This window comes from Aegilops tauschii, chromosome 7 (genome assembly GCF_002575655.3).
Source record: "Aegilops tauschii subsp. strangulata cultivar AL8/78 chromosome 7, Aet v6.0, whole genome shotgun sequence".
In the NCBI taxonomy this organism is placed as follows: Eukaryota; Viridiplantae; Streptophyta; class Magnoliopsida; order Poales; family Poaceae; genus Aegilops; species Aegilops tauschii.
Genome location: NC_053041.3, coordinates 233,705,375 through 233,729,130, shown reverse-complemented (window position 1 = coordinate 233,729,130; position 23,756 = coordinate 233,705,375).

Genomic DNA, 23,756 nt, shown 5'->3' with positions numbered 1-23,756 from the left:
ACTTGCCTCCTTAGCACCAAAGGGGAAAACAGGACACTGTGCGCGCTGGCGCCCGCCTGATCTTGATCGTCATGGCTCACGTCACGAGAGCCTCGCAAGGTTTGCCCTGCCTTGATTTCTCCGCTCCTCGCGAGGCAGCCTGGTGAGGCCGCTCCCGAGGAGGTCTTGTGTCGTCCGCCTTGTGAGGCTTGGCCCCTCGCGATGGTCTTGAATGCCTTGTTGACGAAGATGGGCCGTACAGGCCCGCTAGCTCAGCCACGCCGTGGGCCGCAGGCAGGCAAGTCTGGGGACCCCCGTTCCTAGAACGCCGACAGTAGCCCCCGGGCCCAAGGTGCGCTCGGGCTTGGCTTCGAGGTGAAGCCAAAGGTCAAGCGCGGAGTGCCGCGGGCCCCAAAAGCCTGCGGCCTTGGTCGACGCATGGCGGTTGATTGGACGTGGGCGTCTCCGCTTCCCCACGCTGCCTCGGCAACTGCTCGACTTGACAAGTCCCTGCGGCATGCAAGGATAATCATCATTACCTGTGATCGACGGAGGCGCCGGTTGGCCTTCTTCCGCTATAAATGGGGAGGGGGGCAGAGCCCCCGTCTCCCATCTCTTCCTTGTTCACTTGCTTCTTTCATCCTCTGCTCCATTTCTAGTAGCAGCTCCGATGGCGCCGATCCGAAGGTTCTCCGGTGACGAGAAGGGAAAGGCCCTCCGCGATGATCCGAGGCTGCTCCTGCCGAAGAAAGAGGTTGGTTCATCGTCGTGACGATGCGGCGATGCAGGTGATGACGAGGCCTCGGTGCGAGCGGCCTCCTCCGGGGTATCCGCTACCCTTGTACGCCCAAGCCGAGGGCTCAGGAGGGCGGAGCGACGAGCGGTGCCGCCCGCATCGCGTCCACGGACGCCGTGCGATGGCGACACGCTTTGTTGCCCCTGGAATCCACGCCACGGATTCCTCGCGCGAGCTTGTGCTATGGGCGCCGATGCCTCCAAGCTCTTGGATCCGTTTCCCGCGGTTCTTCTCCGACGCGATGCCGCCGAGGGGGCCCCTTGAGCTCTGGCTACAGCATGCTGACTGTGGTGCTCTGGCCACCGGAGCACAGGTCGAAGCGGTCTCCACCGGCAAGAACTTCATGACCCGCGGCTGGGGCGAGGTCGCGCGGGTTTTCCGTGCGAAGGGCGCCCTCGCGATCCACTTCGAGTATGACGGCGTCTCCATGCTTTTCTTCAAGGTCTTCGACGCGGAGGGCCGCCGCTTGGAATGTTGCCCTGGAGGGGAGCGCCAGGATGACACGCGCTCCGCTCGTGGCTACTCCAGCAGCAGCGACTCATGGGAGTCCAGCGGTTATCCTGAGCTCTATGAGACTCCAGAGACGAGCGATGACAGCTACGTGCCCCCGAGCTCTCGCCGGGCTCGGAGCAGGGCTGCGACGTCCAGTCACCGCCGCCGCTGATCTGGATGGGGTTGGCGCTGGCCTCTCGCGGCCCACTGTTGATGATGGCGTCAGCCGCAGGAGGGTGTAGATAGGATTCCCCTAGGTTCCCATCTCTTGTTCCCTGCGAGGAGCCAAGAAGTACCCCGTGGGGGCGTGTAAGGATCTGTGATGTCTTTTGTGTATATCTTCCTTATTATGAAAATCTGCGAACGCATGTCCTGTTAAGGCTCAGCCTCCCCTTTCCAACCTCGTGACAGCTTGTTGCTCTACACTGACAGGTCTCGGTCCCCAGGCAGGCTGCAGCCGTCGCTGGTATGCCAGGTTGCGTGCCGTGGTCAAGGCCAGGAGGTGAGCGGCCTGAGGTCCAGTAAGAGCCCTTGAGGCGCGATGCTCAGGAGGTCCCCTTTAGCGCTCAAGCAGCTATGGTAAGGCAAGAAAGGGTGGCGACGTGGCCGCAACTGGGCCACAGCGAGCGTAAACCCTAGGCTCCCACAATTAGTTAGTCCAGGCTCGTGCGCAAGCTTCCGCAACATAGCTACGTCGGGCCCATACGAGTTTCCCTTCTCCCATGTTCTCCTTAGTGCACTACATCCTCAGGTCGCGGCCCTCGAGCGAGCTCAGACGCCGCTTGTATGCCAGGTCGCATGCCGTGGTCAAGGCCAGGGGGTGAGGGCTGGAGAGCCAGTAAGAGCTCCTGAGTCGCGATGCTCAAGAGCCCCCCTTTTAACGCGCAAGCGGATTGCACGGGAGAAGAGGAAGCTCGCGGTGCCGCCTGCTATCCTCCTCGTGAGATCCCTGCGAACCAGCACAAGGAGAAGCATGGTTTGCCATTATGGTTGTTAGTCTGCCTGGTTGCTTCGCGAGGAGGCGACGGCACTGAGGGCCTGGTGAGGTGACGTGCGCGGGGCGTGCCGCGAGCCAGAGCTCGGCCACTCAGATTTGTCGACGTTGCAGGGACGGACCCATGCACAAGCGCCGTGCTGGCGTGAGCGGCCCCCGTGGGAGGCGAGAGTCAGGCATGTGATGGTGGTAGATAGGTTAGGCACGGGAAGATACGCGCCACTGGGTCAGGCCCGAGCGGCTTGGGGATGATGCAGCCGGAGGGGCGCCCCCAGCAAGGTAAGCTAAAGACATGAAGAAAAAGGGATACATGCCACAGGGACGAACCCACGCGGCCTGGGAATGATGCAGCCCGAGGGGGGCTCCTAGCTGAATGAACTTGGAAAATGTCACCTGGTTCTGTTGACGAAGGAGAGTTGGGGCAGCTGAAGGTGCGCAGCGAAGGGATTGCTCCTCACGAGCCACCGGGGCCCTAAGCCTTGAGAGGCTCTTGGGGCTCAGGCGGTTCCCTAAGGACCATCTCCATCCCTGCCAGGACGGCGTGGTGCCTGGCCTCCTGAGCTGCCAGGATGCGCCGCAAGTTGCGCTGATAGGCTGACGACACGCTCGGCAGGCCGAAAGGCATGCGAACGTAGTTGTGTGGCAGACCCTCGCAACGGCCCACGCGCGAAGGCCAGATAGGCTCCTGAGATGCGGCCCTGTTGAGCCCTGGGACGTTGATGCAGACGCGCAGCCCGGCATCCTCGCCTAGATGGGGAGTTGCGCCTCATGAGCGGCGGTCGCCACGCATGGCCCTGCCGTCTTGCAGTTCTTGAGTGGTCTTGGTGAAGAACTCCTGAGCGGTGGGCGCTCCTCGCCCTGTGACCTCCTGAGGGAAACGTGCCGTGAAACATGCCTCCAAGTGGTGCCCGAGCGCCTCCCTCGTGATGTTGGCAAGGTATGAGGCCCTCCAGAAGAGAGCCCCCGAGCCCTGCCCGAGGAGGGCGCTGGGCGCGCCTTCCTATGCGATGGAGGGAGGCACCCCAGGAGCGGGCGCTGATCCTGACGAGGTTCCAGCTACGACGCCACCCTCCTAAGGTCCGGCACGGCGCAACTGCTTCTTCTTCTTGGGGATGGCCTCCGGAGGGCCTCGCCCTTGCTGTCGGGGTCGTCGATTGCTGCAGCTTGGAAGGCACGCTCGAGAGAGCACACCGCGTCTCTTTCTTCGCACGGGACCGTGATGATTCCGTCGCTTCCCGGCATCTTCAGGACATTGTAGCCGTGGTGTGTCACCGCCATGAACTTGGCGAGGGCTGGATACCCGAGGATGGTGTTGTATGGCAGACGGATGTGCGCGACGTCGAAGTCAATGAGCTCAGTGCGGTAGTTCTTGCGTTCTCCGAAGGTGATAGGGAGGCGGACCTGCCCTATCGGTGTGGTGGAACCGTCGGTCACTCCTGAGAAAGGCTTGGTAGGCTGAAGCTGGTCATATGGCACTTGGAGGTTGTCGAACGTGTCGACGGACAGGACGTTGAGCCCTGTGCCGCCGTCGATGAGGGCCTTGGTAACTTGCACGTTGCTGATGACTGCTGAACAAAGCATCAGGAGGGCGCCAGCGGTCGCTGCGCACAAGCTGATCTGCCGAGTTGAAGGTGATGGCGCACTGGGACCACCTGAGCGGGCGCATGGCCTCAAGCTTGGGGAGGACTGCATTCACTTCATGAGCAAACTGTTTGAAGATGCGCTGCGAGGCTGGGGCCTGAGCTCCGCCCAAGATGCAGGCGATAGCGCGCGGCTCCTGGAAGCCCCCAGCCCCCTCGTCTTGATGGTGGTCGTCATTCCTTCTTGGCGGTGGCGACAACGGGGGAAGACCGGCGTTGCCCTGAGGATGATCCTCACGAGGCTGGTCCCTCCAAGCGCCCTCGCGAGGATGATCCTGCCAGCAGTCCTCACGAGGCCGGTCGCGCCACTCCTGGCGCGGGCCACGGTCGTCCCAGCGCCCGCCACCATGTCCTCCTCCTCGACCGTAGCCCCGGTCGCCGCGCTCGGGGTGTCGACCGAAGCGTCCTTCGCAAATGGCTCTGAGCTCTTGACAGTCACTAGTGTTGTGGGTATTCAGGTTGTGGAAGGCGCAGAATGGTCGGCTGCTCTTGGATGACTCGGGCTGGTCTCTGCCTTGCTTGGTGTCCGGCTCCGCTGCGAGCACGGCTGCTCCCTTGCGCTTCACGTCCTTGGCCTTGGCTTTCTTCTCCTCCGGGTCCGCAGCCGGCATCTCGAGGAGGGAGAGGTGCCCTTCCTCAGCTCTTGCGCACTTGGTCGCCAGGTTGAACAGCTCCTGAGATGTGCACAGCTCCTTGTGGATAGCGAGCTCTTCCTTCATCTTGACGTCGCGGACGCCATCAGAGAACGCGGAGATGATGGCCTCGTCCGTCACCTTGGGGAACTTGAGACGAATGTTGATGAAGTGCTGGATGAACTTCTGGAGGGTCTCTCCTGGTTGTTGCTTGACGCGGCGCAGGTCACCCGCGGCCGGGGGGCGGTCGCGAGTGCCCTGGAAGTTGGGGACGAAGCGGTCGCGCATCTCGTCCCAGGAGGAGATCGAGCTCGGAGGCAGGTTCAGGAGCCACGAATGGGCGCTGTCTTTGAGCGCCATAGGGAACCAGTTCGCCATGACTTTCTCGTCGTCGTTGGCCGCCTCGATGCTCAGCTCGTAGAGCTGCAAGAACTCCACGGGGTCGGGGGTGCCGTCGTAGCGAGGAGGCAGATCCGGCTTGAACTTTCCCGGCGAAGCAACGCTACGCAGCTTGGGGGTGGAGGCGCGGCAGCCAGCCGTGGTCGCCGGGGCCCGTCTTGGAGGTGGAGCTTGGTCCTGACACCCGCGAGCCGCCACAGCAAGCGGCGCGGGGCCCTGCCGCGGCAGACAATCCTAGCGCGGCGGTGCGAGGAGTGGCGGAGTGTTCTCTTGCGGTCGAGGGACTTCTTGGCAGCTTCTTTCTTCACGCGCGGGTGCCGGACGTGGCGGGTCGCGTCGTGGAGCCGCGCGCCTTGGCGCCAGGGCGCCGTCTTGGGGCAGAGGTGGTGGAGGCGCTCCGTGAGCTACGTCGCCTGTAGCTGGCAGAGGGTGAGGCAGAGAGAGGGACGACGCAGAGGAGCCCCCTACGGCGCGGACGAGCTCGGCGATGCGGTGGAGCCAGTCCTCGTAGAGGTCGTCGACCGGGCGGTAGCGAAGGAGCTCGTGCGCCATGAGGAGCGCGGCCCGTGCTTCCATGGGAGCGCGACGAGCGTGGGACGAGGAACCGGCCGGGGTCAGCGATGGAGTGGCGATGCGGCCGTCCCGCTGCACCGAGGGGTGCAGCGAGGACGCTTGCTGCTCGTTCCCCGCCTGGCCGGTTGCGCCGTTGGCGGCAGGAGACGGAGAACGACGAGGTGGCCCACCGACGGGAGCCGTCTGAGCGACGCGAGTGGCTAGGGCAGCCCGGCGCTCAGCACGAGCACGGCGAGTGTCCGCCATGGAGACGACGGAGCAACTGGACGCGAACCAACGGAAAGGAAGCTCTGGCGCACCCCTACCTGGGGAGCCAAATGTCGGATCATGGGTTCCGGCAAAACCCTCAAGGTTCAAACACTGGGGTGCACGCGAAGGTTTCCTCCCTACTGATCCACGCCCTAGCTCGCTAAGATCTCGCGGGCGAACTCGACGGATTCACAACACAAAGACACAAGATTTATACTGGTTCGGGCCACCGTTGTAGTGTAATACCCTACTCCAATGTGGTGGTGGATGGTGAACAGCACAAGGGGAAGAACAGCCTCCTGAGGTTGAGGTGTTCTTGTGCTTGACGAACTTGTGTGGGTGAGATGCCTCTCAATGAGCTATCATATCCCCTCTACTGTGGTGGCTAGTTCTACTTATATAGGCCCTGGTCCTCTCCCCAAATATTGAGCGGGAAGGGAGCCAACAACGGCTAATTTGAAAGGGGATAGCTAGTACAACTTATCCTGACAAAAGCGGTCTTTGCCTGCGAAAGGCTCTGGTGGCGACGCCGTCTTGGGCTCCATGGTGATCTCCGTCCTGCCGTCCTGCTGGTCTTGGTCTCGTTGCACTGATATGGAAACCTTTGCTTGATGCGTCGGTACTCTGCGTCTGCGCTTGCCTCCTTAGCACCAAAGGGGAAAACAGGACACTGCGCGCTGGCGCCCGCCTGGCGCCCGCCTGATCTTGATCGTCATGGCTCACGTCACGAGAGCCTTGCGAGGTTTGCCCTGCCTTGATTTCTCCATTCCTCGCGAGGCAGCCTGGTGAGGCCGCTCCCGAGGAGGTCTTGTGTCATCCGCCTCGCAAGGCTTGGCCCCTCGCGAGGGTCTTGAATGCCTTGTTGACGAAGATGGGCCGTACAGGCCCGCTAGCTCAGCCACGCCGTGGGCCGCAGGCAGGCAAGTCTGGGGACCCCCGTTCCCAGAACGCCGACATTGGCTGACTTCGTCGCCGAATGGACAGAGGCCGAACTCCCTAAAGAGTACAACATGTATTCCAACTTGGTGATGTGGTTCGATGGCTCTAAAATGCTAGCCGGACTTGGGGCTGGTGTCGTCCTGACATCCCCCACAGGAGACACAGTCCATTATGTGCTTCAAATACTGTATACTGACTCTAACAATGCAGCCCAATACGAGGCCTTATTACATGGTCTCCGAATGGCTATCTTCATGGGCATACAACGCCTTGAGGTGTGCGGGGATTCCAACCTCGGAATATCCCAAATAAACGGAGACTTCGATGCAAAGGATCCAAAGATGGCGGCTTACCGCAACGCCATACTCAAAATATCAGCTCGGTTCGAGGGGCTCGAGTTTCATCACGTGGCTCGAGAGAGTAATCAAGCCGCGAAAATCCTTGCTCGCATGCATGGGCGCTAAACGCGACCCCGTTCCACCTAACACCTTTGTGGAAATGCTGTTCAAGCCATCCGTGGTGTGGCAGGACGAGAGCGGCAACATTAGTCCGGAGCCGATCATACCCCCAGATTCCAAACACAGTCCCAATATCGTCGGGGGCTCAGGCACCGAAATAACACCCTCGGCCCACAAAATCATGGTTGTAATCGCCCCGTGGACCGAGCCTTTCCTTGCCTACCTTACTAAGAATGAGCTCCCTAGGGACCCGACTGAGGCCCGTCGCATCGTGCGACGCTCGAAGGCCTACAAAGTTCACGAAGGAGAATTGTACAAGAAAAGTGTTGGGGAACGTAGTAATTTCAAAAATTTCCTACGCACACGCAGGATCATGGTGATGCATAGCAACGAGAGGGGAGAGTGTTGTCTACATACCCTCGTAGACCATTCGCGGAAGCGTTATATCAACGCGGTTGACGTAGTGGTACGTCTTCACGATCCGACCGATCCAAGAACCGAAAGCACGGCACCTCCGAGTTCTGCACACGTTCAGCTCGGTGACGTCCTTGCCTTCTCGATCCAGCAAGAGGGGTGAAGTAGTAGTTGAGTTCCCGCAGCACGACGGTGTGGTGACGGTGTTGGTGAAGAACAATCTTCGTAGGGCTTTGCCTAAGCACTACGAAAACTATGACGGAGGATAAACTAGAGGGGACGGGGTTGCCGGCAGATGGCTTGGTGTTTCTTGATGTGTATTGGGTGCTAGCCCTACCCCTCTATTTATATGTTGAGCCTTGGGGTCGAAACTTGGAGTAAAAGCCTCCACAAAGTCGGTTTCACCCGAAAGGCAAGAGTCCTTCTTGGACTCCAGGGCCAGACGCCAGGGTTCCCGGCGTCTGGACCCAGACGCCAGGGACCCTGGCGTCTGGCCTCTGGACTCCGCAAAAATTCCTTTTGCGCTTTCCAAAAACCTCGTAGGCTATCCCCTTTCGCCCAGATAAAGTGTTCTCGTGCCCAAACATTTCGGGAAACATCCGAAACCCCTTTCGATGGATTCCGGAACCCATCCGGAGATCCAACACTACTATCCACATATCAATATTTACTTCCGGACCATTCCGGAGTTCCTCGTCATATCCGTGATCTCATCCGAAAATCCGAACAACATTCGGTCACCAACAACGAACGTTGAAGCGTGCGGACCCTACGGGTTCGAGAACTATGTAGACATGACCGAGACATGTCTCCGGTCAATAACCAATAGCGGAACCTGGATGCTCATATTGGCTCCCACATGTTCTACGGAGATCTTTATCGGTCAAACCGCATAACAACATACGTTGTTCCCTTTTTCATCGGTATGTTACTTGTCCGAGATTCGATCGTCGGTATCTCAATACCTCGTTCAATCTCGTTACCGTCAAGTCTCTTTACTCATTCCGTAATACATTATCCCGCAACTAACTCATTAGTCACATTGCATGCAAGGCTTATAGTGATGTGCATTACCGAGAGGGCCCAGAGATACCTCTCCAACAATCGGAGTGACAAATCCTAATCATGAAATACGCCAAACCAACAAGTACCTTTGGAGACACGTGTAGAGCACCTTTATAATCACCCAGTTACGTTGTGATGTTTGGTAGCACACAAAGTATTCCTCCGGTAAACGGGAGTTGCATAATCTCATAGTCATAGGAACATGTATAAGTCATGAAGAAAGCAATAGCAGAATACTAAACGATCAAGTGCTAAGCTAACGGAATGGGTCAAGTCAATCACATCATTCTCCTAATGATGTGATCCCATTAATCAAATGACAACTCATGTCTATGGCTAGAAAACTCAAACATCTTCGACTAACGAGCTAGTCAAGTACAGGCATACTAGTGACACTACGTTTGTCTATGTATTCACACATGTACTAAGTTTCCGGTTAATACAATTCTAGCATGAATAATAAACATTTATCATGATATAAGCAAATAAATAATAACTTTATTATTGCCTCTAGGGCATATTTCCTCCAGTCTCCCACTTGCACTAGAGTCAATAATCTAGATCACATCACCATGTGATTAACATCAATAGTTCACATCATCATGTGATTAACACCCATAGTTCACATCGCCATGTGACCAACACCGAAAGGGTTTACTAGATTCAGTAATCTAGTTCACATCGCTATGTGATTAACACCCAAAGAGTACTAAGGTGTGATCATGTTTTGCTTGTGAGAGAAGCTTAGTCAACGGGTCTTTCACATTCAGATCCGTTTTGTATTTTGCAAATTTCTATGTCTACAATGCTCAGCACGGAGCTACTTTAGCTAATTGCTCCCACTTTCAATATGTATCCAGATTGAGACTTAGAGTCATCTGGATCAGTGTCAAAACTTGCATCGACGTAACCCTTTACGACGAACCTTTTTGTCACCTCCATAATCGAGAAACATATCCTTATTCCACTAAGGATAATTTTGACCGCTGTCCAGTGATCTACTCCTAGATCACTATTGTATTCCCTTGCCAAAATCAGTGTAGGGTATACAATAGATCTGATACACAGCATGGCATACTTTATAGAACCTATGGCTGAGGCATAGGGAATGACTTTCATTCTCTTTCTATCTTCTGCCGTGGTCGGGCTTTTGAGCCTTACTCAATTTCACACCTTGTAACACAGGCAAGAACTCTTTCTTTGACTGTTCCATTTTGAACTACTTCAAAATCTTGTCAAGGTATGTACTCATTGAAAGAACTTATCAAGCGTCTTGATCTATCTCTATAGATCTTAATGCTCAATATGTAAGCAGCTTCACCGAGGTCTTTCTTTGAAAAACTCCTTTCCAACACTCCTTTATTTGCAGAATAATTCTACATTATTTCTGATCAACAATATGTCATTCACATATACTTATTAGAAATGGTGTAGTGCTCCCACTCACTTTCTTGTAAATACAGGCTTCACCGCAAGTCTGTGTAAAACTATATGCTTTGATCAACTTATCAAAGCGTATATTCCAACTCCGAGATGCTTGCACCAGTCCATAGATGGATCGCTGGAGCTTGCACATTTTGTTAGCACCTTTAGGATTGACAAAATATTCTGGTTGCATCATATACAACTCTTCTTTAAGAAATCCATTAAGGAATGTAGTTTTGACATCCATTTGCCAGATTTCATAAAATGTGGAAATTTGCTAACATGATTCGGACAGACTTAAGCATCGCTACGAGTGAGAAAATCTCATCGTAGTCAACACCTTGAACTTTGTCAAAAACCTTTTTCCGACAAGTCTAGCTTTGTAGATAGTAACACTACTATTAGTGTCCGTCTTCCTCTTGAAGATCCATTTATTTTCTATGGCTTGCTGATCATCGGGCAAGTCAACCAAAGTCCACACTTTGTTCTCATACATGGATCACATCTCAGATTTCATGGCCTCAAGCCATTTCGCGGAATCTGGGCTCATCATCGCTTCCTCATAGTTCGTAGGTTCGTCATGGTCAAGTAACATGAACTCCAGAATAGGATTACCGTACCACTCTCGTGCGAACCTTCCTCTGGCTGACCTACGAGGTTCGGTAGTAAATTTATCTGAAGTTTCATGATCATCATCATTAACTTCCTCAGTAATCGGTGTAGGCATCAGTGGAACTGATTTCTGTGATGAACTACTTTCCAATTCGGGAGAAGGTACAATTACCTTATCAAGTTCTACTTTTACTCCCACTCATTTCTTTCGAGAGAAACTCCTTCTCTAGAAAGGATCCATTCTTAGCAAAGAATATCTTGCCTTCAGATCTGTGATAGAAGGTGTACCCAACAGTTACTTTTGGGTATCCTATGAAGACGCACTTCTCCGATTTGGGTTTGAGCTTTATCAGGATGAAACTTTTTCACATAAGCATCGCAACCTCAAACTTTAAGAAACGACAGCTTAGGTTTCTTGCTAAACCATAGTTCATACGGTGTCGTCTCTACAGATTTATATGGTGCCCTTTTAACGTGAATGCAACTCTCTCTAATGCATAAACCCAAAATGATGGTGGTAAATTGGTAAGAGACATCATAGATCGCACTATATCTAGTAAGGTACGATTACGACGTTCGGACACACCATTACGTTGTGGTGTTCCAGGTGGCGTGACTTGTGAAACTATTTCACATTGTTTCAAATGAAGACCAAACTCATAACTCAAATATTTGTCTCTGCGATCAGATCATAGAAACTTTATTTTCTTGTTACGATGATTTTACACTTCACTCTGAAATTCTTTTGAACTTTTTAAACGTTTCAGACTCATTTTTCATGAAGTAGATATACCCATATCTGCTCAGATCATCTGTGAAGTTTAGAAAATAACGATACCCGCCGTGAGCCTCAACACTCATCGGATCACATACATCAGTATGTATTATTTCCAATAAGTCAGTTGCTCGCTCCATTGTTCCAGAGAACGGAGTCTTAGTCATGTTGCACATAAGGCATGGTTCGCAAGCATCAAGTGATTCCAAAATCCCATCAGCATGGAGTTTCTTCATGCGCTTTACACCAATATGACCTAAACGGCAGTGCCACAAATAAGTTGCACTATCATTATTAACTTTGCATCTTTTGGCTTCAATATTATGAATATGTGTATCACTACGATCGAGATCCAACAAACCATTTTTATTGGGTGTATGACCATAGAAGGTTTTATTCATGTAAACAGAACAACAATTATTCTCTAATTTAAATGAATAACCGTATTGCAATAAACATGATCAAATCATATTCATGCTCAACGCAAACACCAAATAACACTTATTTAGGTTCAACACTAATCACGAAAGTATAGGGAGTGTGCGATGATGATCATATCAATCTTGGAACTACTTCCAACACACATCGTCACCTCGCCCTTAACTAGTTTCTGTTCATTCTGCAACTCCCGTTTCGAGTTACTAATCTTAGCAACTGAACTAGTATCAAATACCACGGGGTTTCTATAAACACTAGTAAAGTACACATCAATAACATGTATATCAAATATACCTTTGTTCACTTTGCCATCCTTCTTATCCGCCAAATACTTGGGGCAGTTCCGCTTCCAGTGACCAGTCCCTTTGCAGTAGAAGCACTTAGTCGCAGGCTTAGGTACAGACTTGGGCTTCTTCACTTGAGTAGCAACTTGCTTGCCGTTCTTCTTGAAGTTCCCCTTCTTCCCTTTGCCCTTTTCTTGAAACTAGTGGTCTTGTTAACCATCAACACTTGATGCTTTTCTTGACTTCTACCTTCGTCGATTTCAGCATCACGAGGAGCTTAGGAATCGTTTCCATTATCCCTTGCATATTATAGTTCATCAGGAAGTTCTAGTAACTTGGTGATGGTGACTAGAGAATTCTGTCAATCACTATTTTATCTGGAAGATTAACTCCCACTTGATTCAAGCGATTGTAGTACCCAGACAATCTTAGCACAGGCCCACTGCTTGAGCTATTCTCCTCCATCTATTAGCTATAGAACTTGTTGGAGACTTCATATCTCTCAACTCAGGTATTTGATTGAAATATTAACTTCAACTCCTGGAACATCTCATATGGTCCATGACGTTCGAAACGTCTTTGAAGTCCCGATTCTAAGCCGTTAAGCATGGTGCACTAAACTATCAAGTAGTCATCATATTGAGCTATCCAAACGTTCATAATGTCTGCATCTGCTCCTGTAATAGGTCTCTCACCTAGCGGTGCATCAAGGACATAATTCTTCTATGCAGCAATGAGGAAAATCCTCAGATCACGGAGCTGGTCCGCATCTTTGCTACTAACATCTTTCAACTTATTTTTCTCTAGGAACATATCAACATAAAACAGGGGAGCTAAACGCGAGCTATTGATCTACAACATAGATATGCTAATACTACCAGAACTAAGTTCATGATAAATTAAAGTTCAATTAATCATATTACTTAAGAACTCCCACTTAGATAGACATCCCTCTAATCATCCAAGTGATCACGTGATCCAAATCAACTAAACCATGTCCGATCATCACGTGAGATGGAGTAGTTTTCAATGGTGAACATCACTATGTTGATCATATCTACTATATGATTCACGCTCGACATTTCGGTCTCAGTGTTCCGAGGCCATATCTGCATATGCTAGGCTCGTCAAGTTTAACCTGAGTATTCCGCGTGTGCAACTGTTTTGCACCCGTTGTATTTGAACGTAGAGCCTATCACACTCGATCATCACGTGGTGTCTCAGCATGAAAAACTTTCGCAACGGTGCATACTCAGGGAGAACACTTATACCTTGAAATTTAGTGAGATATCATCTTATAATGCTACCGTCAATCAAAGCAAGATAAGATGCATAAAAGATAAACATCACATGCAATCAATATAAGTGATATGATATGGCCATCATCATCTTGTGCTTGTGATCTCCATCTTCGAAGCACCCTCATGATCACCATCGTCACCAGCGCGACACCTTGATCTCCATCGTAGCATCGTTGTCGTCTCGCCAACTATTGCTTCTACGACTATCGCTACCGGTTAGTGATAAAGTAAAGCAATTATAGGGCGATTGCATACAATAAAGCGACAACCATATGGCTCCTGCCAGTTGCCGATAACTCGGTTACAAAACATGATCATCTCATACAATAAAATATAGCATCATGCCTTGACCATATCACATCAGAACATGCCCTGCAAAAACAAGTTAGACGTCGTCTACTTTGTTGTTGCAAGTTTTACGTGGCTGCTACGGGTTGAGCAAGAACGGTTCTTACCTACGCATCAAAACCACAACGATAGTTTGTCAAGTTAGTGCTGTTTTAACCATCTCAAGGACCGGGCGTAGCCACACTCGGTTCAACTGAAGTTGGAGAAACTGACACCCGCCAGCCACCTGTGTGCAAAGCACGTCGGTAGAACCAGTCTCGCGTAAGCGTACGCGTAATGTCGGTCAGGGCCGCTTCATCCAACAATACCGCCGAACCAAAGTATGACATGCTGGTAAGCAGTATGACTTGTATCGCCCACAACTCACTTGTGTTCTACTCGTGCATATAACATCTACGCATAAAACCTAGCTCGGATGCCACTGTTGGGGAATGTAGTAATTTCAAAAATTTCCTATGCACACGCAGGATCATGGTGATGCATAGCAACGAGCGGGGAGAGTGTTGTCTACGTACCCTCGTAGACCGTTCGCGGAAGCGTTATATCAACGCGGTTGATGTAGTCGTACGTCTTCACGATCCAACCGATCCAAGTACCGAAAGCACGACACATCCGAGTTCTGCACACGTTCGGCTCGGTGACGTCCTCGCCTTCTCGATCCAGCAGGAGGGGCGAAGTAGTAGATGAGTTCCGGCAGCACGACGGCGTGTTGACGGTATTGGTGAAGAACAATCTTCGCAGGGCTTCGCCTAAGCACTACGAAAACTATGACGGAGGATAAACTAGAGGGGACGGGGTTCCCGGCACACGGCTTGGTGTTTCTTGATGTGTATTGGGTGCTAGCCCTACCCTCTATTTATATGTTGAGCCTTGGGGTCGAAACTTGGAGTAAAAGCCTCCACAAAGTCGGTTTCACCCGAAAGGCAAGAGTCCTTCTCGGACTCCAGGGCCAGACGCCAGGGTTCCTGGTGTCTGGACCCAGACGCCAGGGACCCTGGCATCTGGCCTCTGGACTCCGCAAAACTTCCTTTTGCGCTTTCCAAAAACCTCGTGGGCTTTCCCCTTTGGCCCAGATAAAGTGTTCTCATGCCCGAACATTTCGGGAAACATCCGGAACCCCTTCCAATGGATTCCGGAACCCTTCCGGAGATCAAACACTACTATCCACATATCAATCTTTACTTTCGAACCATTCCGGAGTTCCTCGTCATATCCGTGATCTCATCCGAAAATCCGAACAACATTCGGTCACCAACATACATAACTCATAGTACTATATCGTCAACGAACGTTTAAGCGTGCGGACCCTACGGGTTCGAGAACTATGTAGACATGACCGAGACATGTCTCCGGTCAATAACCAATAGCGGAACCTGGATGCTCATATTGGCTCCCACATATTCTACGAAGATCTTTATCGGTCAAACCGCATAACAACATACGTTGTTCCCTTTGTCATCGGTATGTTACTTGTCCGAGATTCGATCGTCGGTATCTCAATACCTAGTTCAATCTCGTTACCGGAAGTCTCTTTACTCGTTTCGTAATACATCATCCCGCAACTAACTCATTAGTCACATTGCTTGCAAGGCTTATAGTGATGTGCATTACCGAGAGGGCCCAGAGATACCTCTCCGACAATTAGAGTGACAAATCCTAATCTCGAAATACGCCAACCCAACAAGTACCTTTGGAGACACCTGTAGAGCACCTTTATAATCACCCAGTTACGTTGTGACATTTGGTAGCACACTAAGTGTTCCTCCGGTAAACGGGAGTTGCATAATCTCATAGTCATAGGAACATGTATAAGTCATGAAGAAAGCAATAGCAGAATACTAAACGATCAAGTGCTAAGCTAACAGAATGGGTCAAGTCAATCACATCATTCTCCTAATGATGTGATCCCATTAATCAAATGACAACTCATGTCTATGGCTAGGAAACTCAACCATCTTCGATTAACGAGCTAGTCAAGTAGAGGCATACTAGTGACACTATGTTTGTCTATGTATTCACACATGTACTAAGTTTCTGGTTAATACAATTCTAGCATGAATAATAAACATTCATCATGATATAAGGAAATAAATAATAACTTTATTATTGCCTCTAGGGCATATTTCCTTCAAAAAGTACTACTGGAGTCCTTCACAAATGTATCTCCGAAGAAGAGGGACGGCAGCTCTTGGTCAAAATACACACTGGTCTTGGTGTCCATCACGCCGCAGCTCGGGCCCTTGTAAGTAAGGCCTTCTGTACGGGTTTCTTTTGGCCTATGACCCGGGCAGATGCACAGGACCTCGTACAGCGCTGTGTTGGATGCCAGCTCTTCGCTAATCAAAGCCATATGCCCCCACTGCCCTTCGAACAATCCCCATCACTTGGCCCTTTGCGGTCTGGGGGCTCGATATGGTCGGACCTCTTAAAGTGGGAAGCCATAAGAAGAAATATATACTTATTGGTTATGGTCGATAAGTTCACTAAGTGGATAGAAGCAAAACCCGTTAAAACAGCTGAAGCCGGACCGGTGATAGACTTTATATCCGGTGTAGTACACCGTTACAGTGTCCCGCACAGTATTATTACTGACAACGGCTCTAAATTTGCAGCTGATGAAGTGAAAACTTGGTGTGCCAATTTGGGCATCAAGCTCGATTACGCCTTCGTTTATCACCCTCAGACAAACGGTCATGTCAAATAGGCCAACGACATGGTAATGAGCGGCATTAAACCCAGACTAGTGCGATCTCTGCAAGACTCAGACAAACACTGGGTCGAGGAACTCGATTCCTTACTCTGGGGGCTGCGGACCACGCCCAATCGCATGACCGGATATACACCTTTTTTCATGGTGTACGGGGCGGAGGCAGTCTTGCCTTGCGACATTATTCATGACTCACCTCGAGTGTGCATGTATGAAGAGAGAGAAGCCGAGCTTGATCGGCAGACCGACTTGGACGGCCTGGAGGAGGAGCGCGATGTCGCGAAAGCCCGTTCCGCATTCTATCAACAGCAGGCTCGGCGATATCAAAGCAGAGAAGTACGGGAAAAGACTTACAATGTCGGTGAACTTGTTTTACGCCTACCAGAGAAGAAAAAGGACAAGCTCAAGCCCAAATGGGAGGGCCCCTTCATTATCGATGAAGTTCTCACTGGAGGAGCCTATCTCCTTCGCAATGCTTCGGACAATCGCTTGGAGCCAAACCCATGGAATGCTGCAAGGCTCCGAAGATTCTACGCCTAAGTCCGCACATATACCCTTTTTCTCGTTCCTTATTTTCTCCCTTTTACTGTTTTCCTTTTTTCTCATTTCTATATGACTTCTAGCTCGTGTTCGGATAAACCGCACACCTGAGGGGTATACATCCTTAAATGTACATACCCCACAATACCTGGGGGCTTCTTTTCACAAGAAGCTTATTATTATTATTATTATTATTATTATTATTATTATTATTATTATTATTATTCGAGCATCAAGCTCACTGTATATATGTGTCATCTATTCATATATGTCTTTTCTTCGCCATTATATGGACCTTTATGACTTAAGTTTTTGCCAAGCTGGGTTGCCTGGCTCCTGTGCTTATGCCCTACGTCCCCTCTTGTTCGGCTAGGGAATAAAGGGAGCACCTCTGCGATTGTTACAGCCGGGTTATCCGGACATGTACCTCATACGGGTGAAGCCGAAAGCTAGCGTTCTTAAGAGAATGATTGGTTGGTGAGCAAAAGACGAACTTCCTTCGTTGCAATACGAAACCCTCATACTATAAACACCTACTGTGATTTTTTCGAATCACAGCTTTGGCATGCACAAAAAACCGCATACTGGCCCAAGGAGAGGAACCCTTAACGGAACTATTCTCTTTGGAAGATGTTTCTTACAATCAAATGTAATATAACATAACTCCCCGAATACAACTGCTCTGATAAAGCAACTATGACCCGTCTGCCTGGTTTCCGAACATACTTTGGTGTTTACCTACGATATAGTATTCGGAAACACTCCAAACCTAAGGTTTTCGGAGGTCAAAGCAGAAAGTCTGCCATGACAATCGTTTTACAAATTCGGTTGGAGACAAGTTTGTCAACAAAAGTACATTGCTACTTGGACTCAAAAACTTCTTCTTCCTCTAGACCCTCTAACAGGTTGTCTAGTTTACAATCTTGTTGGGAAAACTTGGCGGCCACCTTCACTTGGTCGTACACCAGGCTGACCGGAATTTCCTGTACATCGGATCCTCGAGGTCCGACCCGCGCCATATGATTTGGATGAAGTCCGGTGTACCGTGTTTTTACCATGGACCAAGCTTCCCGAGCACCTTCTTGGCATGCTGATATCTTCCACAGCCCAAAACGGCGCCGAGCTCCCTTGAATAAATTCATGAGTTCCTCCATACTTCCTGGAGGAGAATCGGCTGGCCATAAAGCCTTAGCAATGTTTCTGATTGCCTTCCACGCTCACTCATGCACCTTGGACAGCTCTTGTAGCAGGTCGCCTTGAAATCCGGACACCTCTTCTTCGGGCCGCCCAGTCAACACACCTACAGAAATAAACTGGTTAGGATTCACATCAGCGAACTGTATGACAGTAAGTTCAAAGGCATACTAAATATGCCGCCTCTCAGCTTTGTGTTCTCCTTTAGGGCGTCCGCTAGTTGGGCTCGCACGTCTTTCAGCTCTTCACCGAGCTGGGTGTTGGCATCCTGCAGCTTGTTCTTCTCGTCTCTGGTCCGTGTCAGTACATGTTGACCAGCGGCTTCTTGCCTTTCGGCATGTTCTTTGTCCGCCTGCGCAGCCTTTAGTTTCTCTTCCAGCTGATCCGAAGATCCTGCCATTGTAAAATGCAACAGTGTTTATTTGCATAAACATGACTGGCACATGATTATATTTTCCAGACAGAAGGAGACATTACCAGTCGATGCCTCCTTGGACTTCTCCAGTTCGGCGGTAACAGTAGTTAGCTGGGTCCGACACTGTTCTAGCTCCCGGGATAGCATGTTCTTCTTCTCCGTGAGTACATGATTATACATCGATCCTTAAATTCAGTTGCTTCAACTGTTTTCAAGTCTCGGGGGCTACTGGTATCTGACTATTAAATCTACACAAAATGATCTTACCCGCATATCCTTTGAAAGCTGGTAAGTGGCTCCAACAAGCCCATCCCGAGCGGCTCGGATGTATGCATCCGCCGAGCTGAAGGCATTAAACACCTCTTTAGTAAAGTTAGGGTCGCGCATAGCTGCCCTCCGGCACCGATGGTTCATTGCACTCTCCACTTCGGAGTTGGTGACGGATACATTATCCGAATCGTCGGAGAGAGGACAATCCGGCATTGCACCCGCATCAACTCTAGCCCTAGAGGCAGGGTCCGGGGTCGGATTGTTGGACATATGACTGGCAAGGTCTCCGGATATAGTCCGGTGAATGCTCTTCTTGAAATATGGCACATCAGAAAATGTCACAGTTCGGCATGTTTGCCGCAGGGTATAATGAAAACCGTACCTTTTTTATGAAGGCCGGTGCTTGGAAGTATCGCCGTCGGCCTTTATTTTTGAAGACCCGCCTTGTGTCGGCGCCCCCTTCTTAAGGGACGATCCCAATACGGCGTGGCGAGACGAGCACCGCCCCTTTGAAGCACGAGACAGTGCAGTGGGTGAGGCGCGACAGGAAAACTCTTTTGAAGGAGATGCTCCCTGGGCACTTACATGGGAAGAAGGGAGAAGGCCGGGGTAGTCGGCTACAATGACCACTTCTATGCCGTCATAGCTCACCTGATAGAAGAACCCCTCCTTGAGCTCCGCGGATATATCTGGATCCTCCTCAAATCCAGGATCCAGGTCCCGAATATGGTCCTTCGGCTGCGGAGCAGGGCTATACATCGCCGCGGTGGCCTTCTTCCATTCCTGTTAAAAGTGGTCGGGTTAAGTTCGACTAGTTGCAACTCAGGAAGAGGATTGAGTGAGGTTCTGGATTGAAAACTTACCCAGCTAGGGGGGTTGTACATGGAAAAGCCCTCTCGGCACTTAAGGCGAGTGAATTCTTCTTTCTCCCCTTTATAAAGATCAGACAACATGGCAGCCTGGGCGGCAAAATTGTCCGGGCCCTTGCGCCCATAGCGAGATGTATCATCCTCCCCGTTGTAGTTCCACATGGGGAGTCCTCTGGATTGAAGTGGCTGAACACCTCGCATTATGGACATCGCCATGATCTCAATTATGGACAGTCCATATTGGGCGAGTATTTGTATCTTGTCCATTAACATCTTGACCTCCGTACTATCTGCCTCCTCGTGGCTTCGGGGACGCCAGCTGTGGCACTTTCTTAAAGGGGCATTCGAAAACTCGGGAAGGCCTCGTCGGATTGGGTCCGAGAGGATGACGTCTTCAATATAAAACCATTCCGAGGGCCACTCTTCGGATGCCTTCTTCGGAGTGCCGGATAGGTATCCTATCTCGGCTATGCTCCATACTTCGGCACCTCCCACCACTACTGTAGGATGGGCCAAACGCGACACTACGATCAGAGACCCTTTGACGAAACTGTGTGCAATGCCACTATCGCAAATGGTGGTGTAAAAAACCCGTCAAAGAAGGTGCAAAACGTTTGCGATGACCGATGCATCAAACACGGTTCAGAATTTAGTTGCGTGTGCGATGTAGGGCATATGGTTTAGCTCAATTAACTGTTTGCGATGAGGAGGAACAAAAGAAACGGGCAGCCAGATGAAGGCATGTGCGATATACAACATACAGTTCACTGGGATGAACTGTTTGTGATTAGGCAACACAATGAAAACGGTTCAACTGAACAAGATGTGTGTGATAGGCGGCAAACAGGCCATAATCAGAAATGTGTGCGAAGACCAATAATAACACAGACGATTGCTACTAATAAGCCGTGTGAATTTCTCTGTCTATACAGATCGTTCGCACACACCTGAATAAACAATTGCATGCATTCTAAAGTAGGAGAAACAATCGTATAGTCATCTACTTCTTCTGACATTCCCGCCACTGCTATGTGGCTCGATACCTCGTCTGGGTCAGGAAGAAGACAGTTCCTCATGTCAACCATCCACCTGTACATCTCATAGCTTGTGTACGCGTCCATGGCCGCGTACTTGACATGTTGTTCATCCAGTCTCTCATGCCACACACTGTGCTAGGCGTTCTTGTCCTTATTGCTCTCTTCCTTCATCTTCTCGTAGTAGGGGTCAATGATGGACGAGGTGAGGTCAACTAGGGAGTTCAGTTTGTTTTTGTCGCTGCCCCAGACCTTGTAGTGGTGCTGGATGTTGACAAGATTCGGGCATTTCAAGTCCAAAACCTTGAGCGCTTTTAGATCGTTGGTGGTGTCCACCGTAGCGAAACTGTAGTCAGAGCTGTTGATAAACCTGGAGAAACGCTCGCAAGGCCTTGTGGCAAGGTGGTAGTGGTAGACGAGGACATCATGTCGCACACACAACTGGGCGACGACAACCTTCTGATCGTGCCCGGCACGACCAATGGTGTACTTGAGGTCGAAGTCGACCACTCGGTACTTGTCCTCCGCAAGGAACTGCTCCATAGTTTGGATGGAGCTCTCCATAGAGACTGGATTGTTCATGTACACCACCGAGAGGGCCTTCCCCCTCACGTGGGTGTCCACTACGTGATGCATGGTGAACTGCCCGCCGTTGTCGTTGTCGGCCGCTGGGAGCGCAATTGGAGCCACGGGGAGCGCCATTGGAACCGCTGGATGTCCTCTCTGTATGTGTCCTCGTGGGTGTGCTTATTGTGTCGTGTGAGACGAGAGATGAAGGTAAATGGCTGCAGGAATAAAAGGGGGCCGGGCGGCGTGGATTCTCGGCGCGTCCGCATGGCAGCTTTTGTAGCGGGTAACTGCATCGTCGCGCCGCGCCCGGCGCAACCGCTTGCACACGAACGTGCGTGATCGTGCGCTGGCCCCAAACACTGGCAGCGCGCGTGGAGGGATGAGGGCAGAGCACCCGGAGGGACGCCAGAGCAGAGCGTGCGCGGCGGGACGCGAGCAGAGCGCGCCGCGTCCGCGTGAACCGCAAGCAACCACACACATAGAGCAGTTGAACGCGCAGGAAATGCTCGCCTACAAGCCGGCCGACAGTTGCGTCGCTGCGTAGAGAGCGGCCGTTTGCTACCACCTCCGTCTAGTCTATAGTCTCCTTTATATTTGTGCCATACTTTGCCCTCAAATTTAACCAACAAAATGTTAATGCATGTTTTAAAAATTATATAATTGGAAACTATGTTCAAATACAATCCAACTATATAATCTTTGGCGACATGCATTCGTATTTTATTAGTTAAATCATACTTATAAACCAGGACGATGTTATAGTAGGTAATTAAATCGCAAACGTTTTTTAATTAACCGTATGTGTACGTGGCCTTCCGTGCTCCTCTCGCACGTCTTGTCACCCCGCTGCCGTAGATGGCTTATAGCGCAAGCTTGCGCAGCGCACGGGGGCATTCTTTTGGCCAAACGATGGCGCCAATTAATCATCCGTGAGCCTTTTCCCGCGCAACCTCGCAGGTTCCCGCGCAAGCTTCCCGCCCGACTCGGTGAAATCCCCCAAAATCCCAATCCTTACCGGCCTGTTATAAAAACCCTCAGGGCCGGCGAGTCCTGCGTCGCATTTTCCCCTCCCTCCCTGTAGCTTATCTCGTCTGCTTCTCCCACAATCGCCAATGGCACCGGTCCGTCGTTGTCACTCAGCCACTCCACCGTCATCAGAGGATAGCTCCAGCTGGGAGGCTAGATCGCGGCGGTGGCGCAGTCCCCGGCGTAGTGTAGTGCGTGTGGCGTCCTTGTTGGGTATGCACAGAACACCCACCACACGCTCCGCTACCGGTGCCCGTCGGCAGCTGTTGCCGGCCGCCGTTGCCGCCACACCACCGTCGAAAGCCAGGGCCATCGCCGCAGCAGCCCAAAGGCAGGAGGTGGCCGTCGTGGCCGCCACCCCATTGCCGGCCATTATGGCCATCACCCGCTCCGCCACCGCGGCCCGAAGGCGGGAGGTGGTGGTCGTGGCCGCCACCCCGTCGTCGGCCGCCGTGGCTGCCAGCCCACCGTCGACCGCCGGGGTCATCACCCGCTCCGCCACCGCCGCCCGAAGGCGGGAGGTGGAGGTGGATGCCCGCACGTGCGTCAGCGACCTTGTGCGATACACCGAGTTCCTGCGGGAGGAGGAGGAGTGCCTCGTCGAGCACGCAAAGAGCCTTACTGCTGCCGTTGCCGCGACACATGCCGCCTCAGAGGCGAGGAATCAGGAGATCTACGAGGAGAACCACCACTTCGGGAGGGGTCGTCTGGAGCGGCAGAGGGCGTTCGAGGTGAGCGTCGCTAAAGCTACAACAGCGGTAGGCACCGCATTGCGGTTGCCTAGCTCGTCGGTAGGCTCCTCCTCCTCCGCCTCTTACTGAGCGTGCTCGGCAGAGGAGAGGCAGTCGGAAGTAGTAGAAAGCCCCTTCGCATTAGTAGTAGTAGTATTTAGGGGCTATTTTGTTCAGTTCATCTAACTATAGATGTGGTGAAACTGTACAACGTACTTAAAATTAGCTAGTATATATATAGTTGAACTAGTTATTGCAGTATGTTGTTGGCAACAATTGGGGAAAAGTTTGGTCGGTTCAGCTGTCGAGTTGAACTGTTTGTATAAATTAAGAACGACTGCTTAATCTATGAATGAAATCTATGCTTAATTACTGAATTTTAGTTGCAAAAATTAGATACTGCTAGCGATTTTTAGCTTCATATTTTGAAAAATCGCACTGTTACAAGGATTGATAAATCTTACCAAATTGTTTGTACGTGGTTGCACACGGGTCATCCGAAACAACCGTTTGCATTGAAGGGATGCACAAATCCTGCGTTGCTCTCATTTTGCATACGGGTGTTCTATCTAAAACATTTGCGATCA